This window comes from Theropithecus gelada, chromosome 13 (assembly GCF_003255815.1).
Source record: "Theropithecus gelada isolate Dixy chromosome 13, Tgel_1.0, whole genome shotgun sequence".
NCBI classification, from domain to species: Eukaryota; Metazoa; Chordata; class Mammalia; order Primates; family Cercopithecidae; genus Theropithecus; species Theropithecus gelada.
In genome coordinates, this window is record NC_037681.1 from 65095194 (window position 1) to 65107389 (window position 12196).

A 12196-nucleotide genomic window follows, 5' to 3' on the forward strand; every position below is an offset into this window, starting at 1 on the left:
ATGGCTTATATAAGAGCCAAATATAGCAGAAGCATACAACTATCAAACTTTATTCAGACATCAAGAAAGCATCATATCTGAGCTATTTTTTCATCTCCTTCCTGTTTCTTTATATACACTTCTAATAGTTAAACTAATTTTAATGGATGAATTTTCATTTAAAAGTAAAAAAAGATGTTCTCTGCTTCAAGCAGCAGGTGTGTTTTTAATCTTTAATAGGTCACCTTCCCAAGTGCAAGCAGGCAAGCTGTTATTGATCAAAGAGGTTTTGTTGGGTAGCTCTCAGATTATTGAGTGACAAACTTTATTGAATTTGACTTAACAGAAGTCAGAAGACAGCTGAAGCATAAGAGCTTGCACTGCCATCAGAGTCATTTTACGACAGCCAGGGAGCAAAGCTCAGAGATGGATACTGAGCTCTTTGCTGGCCCTTGGAGATTAACTGAACAGCCTTCCTACCAATTCCCAAGCCTGTCAGCAGAACCAATTAGATTTTCAACCAGTAGACAAGAAGGGTGGCACTTGGGGACCTTTTTGCTTTAGGTCGAAGGCTTTTCAGACTGCGATGAGATGACATTGATGATGACACGTTGAGCATTGGTTGGTTTTAAGACAAGTTAAATTAGCAGTCTTGAAATGATTCCAACTGTCTCCTGACTTCTCACTGTTGCCATATTCAGTGGATCCTGTCAGGAGCAAGTTGATGACTTAATAGTCTTTCTTGAGTGGATTTGAGCACTTTGGCTGTGTGTTTATGTGTAGTTGTCATGCTTAAAATATTCATATGAAGGTTTGAAATATTTATTTGAAGGCGCCTTCTGCAGAGTTCAGCAGTAAGCCTCTCAGTGCTTCTACCTACTTTTTATTTTTTATTTTTTGCTTCCCTAAGCAGTTATTTTGTACAACTACCTTTTATTCTATTTCATGTATAATTGATGACAATGTTTCATGTAATTATTGATAACTTCATTTATGATAAACTTAAAAAGCCTTTCTGACATCATGCATTTCTCCCAGACTAGTGTAAATTCAGATCTACTCATAAATAGTTTGGGAATCACTGGGGATTAGGAAGGGCACTATTGTTTTTATTCTGTGACCTTTGGTCCAAGAAGACTGAGGCAGATTTTCATGGAAGGGATATAAACAGAAGGATGGAAACACAGATGTAGTATAAATACACGTAAGATTGCCTTAAATGATGGAAACAGGATATCTTTGAGAAGCTTCATTTTTGGCCTTGAAAAAGTTCTACAGGATACTTATTTGAGGTATTGAAAACACTCAAGTCTGCATTTGAACTTAAAGATTACTGAATAGTCTTAACATCTACTAATATCAGGAAATTGTTATGAGTGTACTTCTACATTACATAAATAATTGAGATTTTAAATTCTCAAATTTAAAGTTTTTGGTATTTAGCAGGGTTACCTGGTATATAACTTGTCTATAGTAATGTGTAATTCACTGCACCTCCTCTTGTACATTTTTATAAGTGAGAATAATTTTAGCTGATTATGTGTATATATATGCATCTGCAAACACATATATGTGTATATATAGATAATTCATGTTTTGTAACAAAGTTCTATATTTTCTACAGTTACATGCTGGTGCTATCACTTGGCAATTGCTGATCCTTCAAAAGGCATGAAAATGAAAATACTTTACATGTATAAATTCTTTCAGGCTACTAGAGAGTACTTTTTGCTAAACTAGACTTGAAATATTATAGCTAACTCCTTGGCAACCTACAATGGTTATGTCCTTTTTGAAGAGCTTGATTTATAAACAGGGCATTCTTGGTGTGTGCACTTAACATTGGATTTAGAATTCTGACCCTATGGTTTCATACCTATACAATGCTGTGGATAGCAATGATGATATGTAGGAAATAAATATTTCAACATTAGAATCATGTTTTCACAGTGGATTCTTCTAGATGCTTTTTAAGATAGCCACATTTGGCCAGAACCCCATGTAATCATCACCCAGTCCCAACAAGCAACAACCCATGGCCAATCTTGCCCATTGAAAATCCCATTCAGTACTTATTTTATATTGTTTTGGAGTAAACCCAAGATAATCATATCATTTTTTCCATAAATATTTCATTGTCTATCTCTAAAAGATAACATAACCACAATACCATTAACACATCTAAAAAGACTAATTAAGGTAGAATTAGTATTCAGATGTTACTTATTGTTATTCAGAATTACCAGTGGTTAAGATTTTGATAGATTTTTTTCTAAACACACCTATTTTTCCTCCCAAATCTGTTATCCTATTGTCCTTTGATACTTTTTTTTTTTAACTCCTTTTCATCTTGCCCAGCCAAGACCCCATTGTTGGGCATTTCAACCACACTCTTATCACTACCTTTAATTCTTTCACCCCTTGATCCTCTTTTATGCTTACTCATCCTATCGTCAACCCTATATAAAGCTAAAATTGGTTTTCTCTGCGTCTGGGCTGCCAAATGCTATTGAAGAAAAATGCGTAACTGTTGATAGCACCATTACACATTTATGGTTTTCAGCCTCAGGTGGACCCTTTGTACCACCTGGTGGTCATTTTACCCATTCCCCACAGGAACTATTTCAAATCCATACCTCTTTCTTTAATTCCTCAACCTAGCCTCTAGCCAATTTCATCAGGCATCATAGATGACTTGAACTTCTATTCCGTGAGAAAGGACAATAGTTGTGAGTTATTTCAAATTTCTTCCTTCTTCTATATTTATTTATCTTTAATTCCTACCCTCTGTTTCAAAACAAACATATTCTTTCTTCCAAAAAAGTTAATGTTTAATACCATGGATTCTGGTGCCAGATTGCCTGTTTAGAATTCAGGCTCCACCCCTTCTTAGCTATGTGTCATTGGGCAAGTTATTCAACTCCTTTGTGCTTCAGTTTCCTCATGTGTAAAATGACAGTTATTCCAGTTCTTGTCTTTAGGATTGCTAAGAAGATAAAGTGGCAATATATGTGAAGTTCTTAGAACAGACCCTGAAAGGTTAAAAAGCACAACCCATGTAACAGTTGTTGTTACAGTTATATTTCCAAAACTCCACTGGTGTTCCTGACTCAGGGTCTTTCCAAGGCTCTACCTGTGTTCTAATTGTGAAAAGTAGCATACAACAAAGGCTTGGGGGAGGCTGCTTCACATTGGATGACCTGGCAGGCTTCTCTGAGGAAGTGACATTTGAACTGAGGTCTAAAGGATGAGAATAGACCAGTCAAGGGGAAAGCTGGGAGAACATATTCTAGGCAGAGGAAACAAATGCAAAGGCCCTGAAAGAAGGAATTTGTTTAGTATGTTTGAGGAAATGAAAGGAAACTAGTTATGGCTGAAGTGTAGCAGGAAGGGTGAGAATGGTTCAAGATGAAGTTGGGGAAATTAGCTGGGTCCAGATCATATATGGCCTTGTAGGGCAGAGTAAAGTGTATGGATTTTATTCTTAGTGCAATGGAAAGCTACTGGGGAGTTTTAACCAAAGGAATAGCATGATCTAATTGATATCTTGTGAAGATTATTCTTTTTGCTCCATGGAAAATAGATTTTTAGGACAAGAGTAAAATGGGGAAAAGTTGATAAAAGACTACTGCATTATTCTAAACGAGAGATGATAGTAGATTTGGATTGTGGTGGTTGGCAATAGTAATGGATTGACACAGATGAATTCAAGATGTAATTTGGAAGTAAAAGGTAGGACATGGTGATGGATTAGATGTGAGGGATGTTGAAGGAAAGATAAGAATCAAGTATAACTTATAAATTATTGGCTTGAACAATAAGGCTGATAGTGGTTTAATTTACATAAATCATTCTCTAGGAGAGTCAACAATGTCCAGGCACCCAAAGGTATTTGGTAAGGAATAATACAAGGTCAACTACAAAGTTACTCATTTTGGTTTCAAAATGGCCTTAGTTTCTCATTCCTCACAGGTTGGTAAATCTTGAGGAAGACTTCCACTTATTTATTATGTCTAGTGTCTTTTTAGCCTTTAAAAAATCAACTCCATAGAGGTACAATTTGCATATAATCAATGCACCCATTTTATTTTTTTACTTTTTATTTACTTTTTAATTTGAGATTCTGGGGAGTATATGTGCAGGTTTGTTACAAAGGTATATTGCATGATGCTGAGGTTTAAAGTACACTTGAACCCATCACCCAGAAAGTGAGCATAGTACCTAATAGGCAGTTTTTCAACCCCTGTCAACCTCCTTCCCTCCTTCCTCTTCTATTCCCCAATGTCTGTTGTTCCCATCTTTGAATCTGTGTGTGCTCAATGTTTAGCTCCCACTTATAAGTGAGAACATGCAGTATTTGGTTGTCTGTTCCTGCATTGATTTGCTTAGGATAATGGCCTCCAGCCACATCCATATTGCTGCAAAGGACATGATTTATTTTTTATGGTTGCATAGTATTCCATGGTATATATGTACCATATTTTCTTTATCCAGTCCATTGTTGATGGGCTGGTTTGATTCCATGTCTTTGCTATTGTGAATAGTGCTGCAATGAACATAGAAGTACATGTGTCTTTTTGGTAGAATGATTATTTTCCTTTGAGGATATATCCAGTAATGGGATCGCTGGGTCAAATGGTAGTTCAATTTTCAGTTCTTTCAGAAATCTCCAAACTGCTTTCCATGATTGTTGAACTAATTTGCATTCCCACCAACAGTGTATAAGCATTCCCTTTTCTATGCAGCCCCCACCAACATCTGTCATGTCGTTTGCCGCCTTCTTTTTTTTTTTTTTTTTTTTTTATTATTATTATACTTTAAGTTCTAGGGTACATGTGCATAACGTGCAGGTTTGTTACATATGTATACTTGTGCCATGTTGCTGTGCTGCACCCATCAACTCGTCAGCACCCATCAACTCGTCATTTACATGAGGTATAACTCCCAATGCAATCCCTCCCCCCTCCCGCCTTCTTCTTAATGGGGTTGTTTTTTCTTGTTGAATTAAGCTCCTTATAGATTCTAGGTATGAGGCCTTTGTTGATATAGCTTACAGATATTTTTCTCCATTCTGTAGGCTGTCTGCTTACTCTGTTGATGGTGTTTCTCTTGCTGTGCAGAAGCTTTTTAGTTTACTTAGGTCCCATTTGCCAATTTTTGGTTTTGGTGCAATTGCTCTTGAGGACTTAGCCATAAATTATTTGCCAAGGCTGATATAGAGGAGGGTATTTCCTAGCTTTTCTTCTGAGATTTTTATAGCTTGAGGTCTTGTGTTTAAGTCTGTAATCCATCTTGAGTTAATTTTTTTATATGGTGATAGCTAGGGGGCCAGTTTCATTCTTCAGCATATATGATTAGCCTGTTACCCCAGCACCATTTATTGAATAGGGAGTCTTTTCCTCGTTGCTTATTTTTGTCAACTTTGTTGAAAATCAGATGGTTGTAGGTGTGTGGCTTTATCTCTGTGTTCTTTAATCTGTTCCATTAGTATTAAGTGTGCATTTTAATGAGTTTTAACAAATGTATATACCGGTGTAAATACTACTCCAATCAAGTTAGTGTTTCTGCTGTATTACACTGAAAAGTTCCCTCATGTCCCTTTTCAGGCAATCCCCAACTCCACCCCCAGGAAACTACAGATCCATGTATTGTCACTGTAGTTTAGACTGTTATAGAATTATATATAAATGGAATTATACAGTATGTAATATTTTGTGGATGCCTTTTTTCCCTCAAATCATTAATTTTTGAGATCCATTCATGTTCTTTGTCTTCTATTAGTAGTTTAGTCTTTTTGAATTTTGGAGTAGCATTCCATTGTATGAATTTACCACCACGGATTTGTTCATCCATTCAACCCAACTGTTGATAAAACAAAAATTGGCAAGTGGGACCTAAGTAAACTGAAGAGCTTCTGCACAGCAAGAGAAACACCATCAACAGAGTAAGCAGCCTACAGAATGGGAGAAAAATGAAAACTACTGTTGATAAAGAGTTGGGTTGTTTCAAGCTGGAAGCTATTGTGAATAAAGCCGTTAGGCACATTTGTGCACAAGATTTTTTGTGAATATACATTTTCATTATTCTTGGGCAAATATCTAGGAATGGAATGACTGGGTTTTATGGTATGTATGGTATATGTTTGACTTTGTAAGAAACTGCCAGACTGTTCTCTAAAGTGATTGTACCATTTTACATCCCCCTAGCAGTGTATGAGAGTTTCAGTTGCTTCACATCCTTACTAACACTTGATATGGTTAGTCTTTTTAAATTTAGCCATTCCAATGGCTATGTAATAGTATCTTACTGTGATTTTAATTTGCATTTCCCTAATGAATGTTGATGTTGAATTTTTTTCGTGTGTTTATTGACCATTTGTATATATTTTCTGGGACATGTTCAAATCTTTTGTACAGTTTTTAGTTGAATTGGATGCCTTCTTTTTATTAAATTGCAATAATTCTTTAAATAACCTGTACAGATACATTTAATAAATGATTTTTTTTCCAGTCTTTGGCTTGTCTTTTTATTTTATTAATACTGTCTTTTTAAGAGCAGAAGATTTAGTTTTTATAAAATATAAGTTGTCTTTTTTTTCTTTTATGGCTAGTGCATTTTGTGTTCTAAAATTTTTTGCTCACACAAACATCATGAAGATTTTTCTCCTATGTTTTAGTCTGGATATTTTAAAGCTTTAGCATTTATGTTTAGGAATGTGATATATTTGAATATTATTTTTAATATAGTGTGAGGTAAATGTCGAGGTTCATTTTTTTCCACACTGTTACCAGTTGTTCTAGCATTATTTGGTGAAAAGACCATCTTTTCCCCCATTGAATTACTTTTACATATTGTTGAAAATTAATTGATCATAAATGCCCAGATCTCTCACTGGAATCTCTTTTCTATTCCCTTAATCTGTATGTCTACCCTTATGCCAATACCATACTGTTTTGATTACTGTAGATTTCCAAGTCTTGAAATCAGGTACTGTAAGTCATCTAATTTTGTTCTATTTTTTCCACATTGGTTTTGGATATTTTAGGTCCTTCGTATTTCATATAAATGTTAGAATCAGCTTGGCAACATCTAAAAAATCAAAAGAAGAAGGCTGTTGTGATTTTAATTGGAATTGCATTGAATTCATAGATGAATTTAAAGAGAAGATAATTCACATCTTAATAATATTGAGTCTTTTGAGCCATAATAATGATATCTCATTCCATTTATTTAGGCCTTCTTTAATTTCTATTAGAAGTGTTTTGTAGTTTTCAGTGAACAGGTCTTGTACACCCACTCCGATGTGCATAATTATTCCTATTATTTTGTTTACTTTTTAAATGCTATTGTGAATGGTATTGTATTTTTATTTCATTTTCCAATTGTTTAGTGCTAGTATATAGAAATACAATTGATTTTTATACTAACCTTTAATGCTGTGACATTGCTAAATTCACTTATTAATTCTAATAGCTTTTTAAAGGATTTTATAGAATATTTTATGTATAACAGTGATATAGTCCACTTGGGCTATTATGTCAAAATACCATAAACTGCGTAGCTTATAAACAACAGAAATTTATTTCTCAGTTTTGGAAGCTGGGAGGTCCTCAAGGCACCAGCAGATTAGGTGTCTGATGAGGGCCCATTCCTTCTCAGCTGTATCCTCACATGATAGAAGGTGCTAGCTAGCTCTTTGGGGTCTTCTTTATAAGGGCACTAATTCCATTCATGAGAGCTTCACCCTCATTACTTAATCACCTCCCAAAGGCCACACCTCCTAAATTCATCATTTTGGGGGTTAGGATTAACATATGAATTTTGGGGGGACACAACATTCAGGCGAGATCATGTCCTCTATAAATAAAGACAATTTTACTTCACCCTTTCTAGACTGTATGTCTTGATTTCCTTTTCTTGCTCTATTGCACTGGCTAGGAGGTCCAGTGCAGCACTGAATAGAAGTGTTTACAGTGAATATCCTTGCCTTGTTTCTGATCTTAGGATAGGGATTTAGTGTTTCATCATTAATTAAGATGTTAAGTATAGATTTTTTTTTTTTTTTTTTTTTGGTAAATGTCCTTTATGAGAGAATGTCCTTCTATTTCTGGTTTGTTGAGAAATTTTTTCATAAATGTATGTTAAATTTTGTGAAATTATTTTCCAGCCTCTTTTGAGATGATTGTATAGCTTTTCTCCTTTACTTTGTTAATGTGGTAAATTACATGATTTTCTAATGTTAATTCAATGTTACAGAATAGGGATTAAATACTATTTTATCATAAGGGTATTATCCTTTATAGATATTACTGGATTTGATTTGCTATTTTGTTTAGGATTATATTATTTTGTTAAGGATGATGTCATCTATGTTCATACTAGTTACAATTTTTTTTAAAAAAAAATTATAGTTTCTTTTTGTCTGGTTTTGGTATCAGAGTATTGCTGGACTCATAAAATACATCGGCAAATGTTCTCCCTTCTTACCTTTTCTGGAAAAATTTACAGAAGATTACTAGTAATTCTTCCCTAAATGCTTGATAGAATTAATCAGTGAAGCCATCTGAACCTGGAGTGAGTTTGGGAAAAAAATTTCATTGACAGATTCAATTAAATAGACATAGACCTCTTCAGATTTTTGACTTCTTCTTGTGTCAGTTTTGACAATTTATATCTTTCAAGGAATTTATCTATTTCATGCAATTTTTCAAACTTATTAGCATAAACTTATTTATAATGTTCCCTTTTTATCCTTTTTTTTTTTTTAGATGGAGTCTCACTGTGTCACCCAGGCTGGAGTGCAGTGGTGCAGGCTCAGCTCGCTGCAAACTCTGCCTCCTAGGTTCAAGCGATTCTCATTCCTCAGCCTCCCGAGTAGCTGGGTCTACAGGTGCGTGCCACCACACCTGGCTAATTTTTGTATTTTTAGCAGAGACAGAGTTTCACCGTATTGGCCAGGCTGGTCTCTTAACTCCCAACCTCAGGTGATCCACCCACCTTCTCGGCCTCCCAAATTGCTGGGATTACAGACATGAGCCACCATGCCTAGCCCCTTTTTATTCTTTTAATGTCTATAGGAACTGTAGCAGTGTTCCCTATTTCAGTCCCAACAGTGCAAGTAGCTGGGACTACAGACACATGCCACCATGTATGGCTAATTTTTATATTTTTTTGTAGAGATGGCATCTCAGTATGTTACCCAGGCTAGTCTCAAACTCTGGAGCTCAAGCAATCCTCCCACTTTGGGGTCCCAAAGTGCTGAGATTACAGTGCAATTTTTACTTTGTGCCGTGCCCATCATTAATTTGTGTTTCATCTCTCTTTTTCTTCTTGAGCAGTCTAGCTTCTAGCTTAAGGTTTATCAATTTTATTAATTTCTTCAGAGAACTGGCTTTTTATTTCATTGTTTTTCTCTGTTGTTTGTTTTCTATATCTTTCTTTTCTTTTATCTTTTTCAATTCCTTATTTCTAATTACTTGGGGTTTAATGTAGATTTTTCTAGCTTCCAAAAGCTAATTATTTGGGGCTTAATGTAAATTTTTCTAGTTTCTGAAAGTGAAAGCTTAGGTCATTGATTCCAAACCTGTTTTTCTAAGATGCAAGGTCTCACTATGTTGTCCAGGCTGGTCTTGAGCTCCTGGGTTCAAGTGATCCGCCTGCCTCAGTCAAATCTTTTTTCTTTTCCTTTTTTTTGAAACGGAGTCTCCCTCTGTTGTCCAGGCTGGAGTGCAGTGACGCGATCTCTGCTCCCTACAAGCTCCACCTCCCGGGTTCACACCATTCTCCTGCCTCAGCCTCCCGAGTGGCTGGGACTACAGGCGCCCGCCACCACGCCCGGCTAATTTTTTGTATTTTTAGCAGAGACGGGGTTTCACCGTGTTAGCCAGGATGGTCTGGATCTCCTCACCTGGTGATCCGCCCGCCTTGGCCTCCCAAAGTGCTGGGATTACAGGCGTGAGCCACCGCGCCCAGCCGTCAAATCTTTTTTTTAATGTAAGCATTCAAAGCTGCAAATCGACCCCGTAAGCCCTACTTATCCAACGAATTTTGATATGCTATATTTTAATTTGGTTCAACATATTTTTAATGTTTCTTATGATTTATTCTTTGACCTATACATTTTTAAAGCAGTACGTTGTTTATCTGCCAAGTATTTGAGAGTTTTCAAGACATCTTTTTTGTTATTGATTTTCAACTTAATTTTAGTTTGGTCAGAGAATAGAGTCTGGATAATTTTAATCTTTAAGTTGTTGGAGAATCATTATATAGCCCATCATATGGTTTATCTGGGTAAATGTTTCATGTACACTTGAAAAAAACTTATATTCTGCCCTTGTTTGAGGTACTGTTTTGTAAATATCAGTTAAAACAAGTTGGTTAATAGTGTTATTGTCATATTCTACTTCCTTGCTCATTTTATGTCTACTTGCTCTACCAATTACTGAGAGAGGAGTGGTGAAATCTATATAACATATGTATGTGTCTATATTTCTGTTTATTTCTGTCAGCTTCTGCTTCATGTATTTTGAAGCTCATATTTGTTGCATACATATTTATGATTGTTATGTTGTCTTTTTGATGATTTGACTCCTATGTCTTTATGAAACGTCTCTCTTTATCTTTGGTAATATTCATTCTTTGAAGTCCACTGTGTCTGATCAACACAGCTACACTAACCTCATGATTAGTGTGCCCATGGCATATCTCTTCCCGCTCATTTATGTTTTACCTACCTATCTCATCATATTGTGTATGCATTTCTTTCTTTTTTTGATTTGTTTTGTTTTGTTTTTGAGACAGGGTGTCACTCTGTCACCCAGATTGTAGTGCAGTGGCCTAATCTTGATTCACTGCAACCTCCACCTCCACAATCTTGGCTCAAGCGATCCTCCTACCTTGACCTCCCAGGTAGCGGGGACTACAGGTGCACAACACCATGCCCAGCTAATTAACAATTTTATTTTATTTTTTATTTTTGTAGAGATGAGGTCTCACTTTGTTGCTCAGGCTGGTCTTGACCTCCTGGGTTCAAGCAATCCTCCTGCCTCAGCCTCCCAAATTGTGATTAGTGTCATGAGCCACTGCTCCCAGCCGTGTATGCATTTCTTGTGGACAGTTGTATAGTTGGGTCTTGGATTTTGAGCCCATCTGACAAATTTTTCTTTTTAATTGTACTGCTTAATTGAATTGAATTGAATTATTGATATGGTTATGTTTAAGTTTTCTATCTTGCTATTTGTTTTCTATTTGTCTTATTTGTTCATTGTTCTTTTTTCCTCTTACCTGTCTTCTTTTGTATTATTTTTTATTTCAGTTTTCTCTACTTTTGGCTTAGTGGCTATAACTCTCTGTTTAGAATTTAGGGGTTCCCTAAGGTTTAAACTATATAACTTTAACTTATATTCACCTTCACATAATATGATACCATTTCACATATAATATTAGAAGCTTTAAGAATGTACTTCCACTTCCCCACCCTCTCCTTTATGCTGTTATCATACATTTTACTTCTACAGATGTCACAAACCTCACAATACACAGCCATTATTCTTTCTTTAATTTTCCTTGAAAGCAACTTAAAAAAAGAAAAATGTTTGTATTTACCCATGTATTTACCATTTTCAGTGCTCTTCATTGATTTATATATATACCTGAGTTTCTATGTAGTATTAATATCATTTTCCTTTCACTTGAAGACCTTGTTTAATTATTTCTCCCTGTGCAAGTCATAATATCATCTTTTGTTTGTCAGGAAAAGTTTTATTTTTTCCTTTATCATTGTAGTATCTTTTCAATGAACATAGTACTGAGTTGATGTCATTTTTTAAACACTTTTCTCTGGATAAATTATTTTTTATTTTTTGAGGTGTTAGTTTATTTTTCAAAATAAATTTTATTGTATGTATTTGAGGTTTACAACATGATGTTATAGATACACAGATAGTAAAGTGGCGACAATAGTGAAACAGATTAACATGTCTATAATTTCATATAGTCACTTTTTTGTGTGTGACAAGAGCAACTAAAATTCTACGTCTCTAACAAAAATTCCTAATACAGTACAGTGATGGTTAATACTGAGTGTCAATTTGGTTGGATTGAAGGATGCAAAGTATTGATCTTGGGTGCGTCTCTGAGGGTGTTGTCAAAGGAGATTAACATTTGAGTTAGTGGGCTGGGAAAGGCAGACACCCCCCTTAATCTGGTGGGCACAATC

The 12196-nt window shown here is 35.4% G+C and overlaps 1 protein-coding gene across 1 annotated transcript in view; it reads left to right on the forward strand.

Annotated features, from left to right (window-relative positions):
- The window catches only part of CAMKMT (calmodulin-lysine N-methyltransferase), a 406766-nt gene that overhangs the window by 253686 nt on the left and 140884 nt on the right, over positions 1–12196 (forward strand). The window lies entirely within an intron of this gene.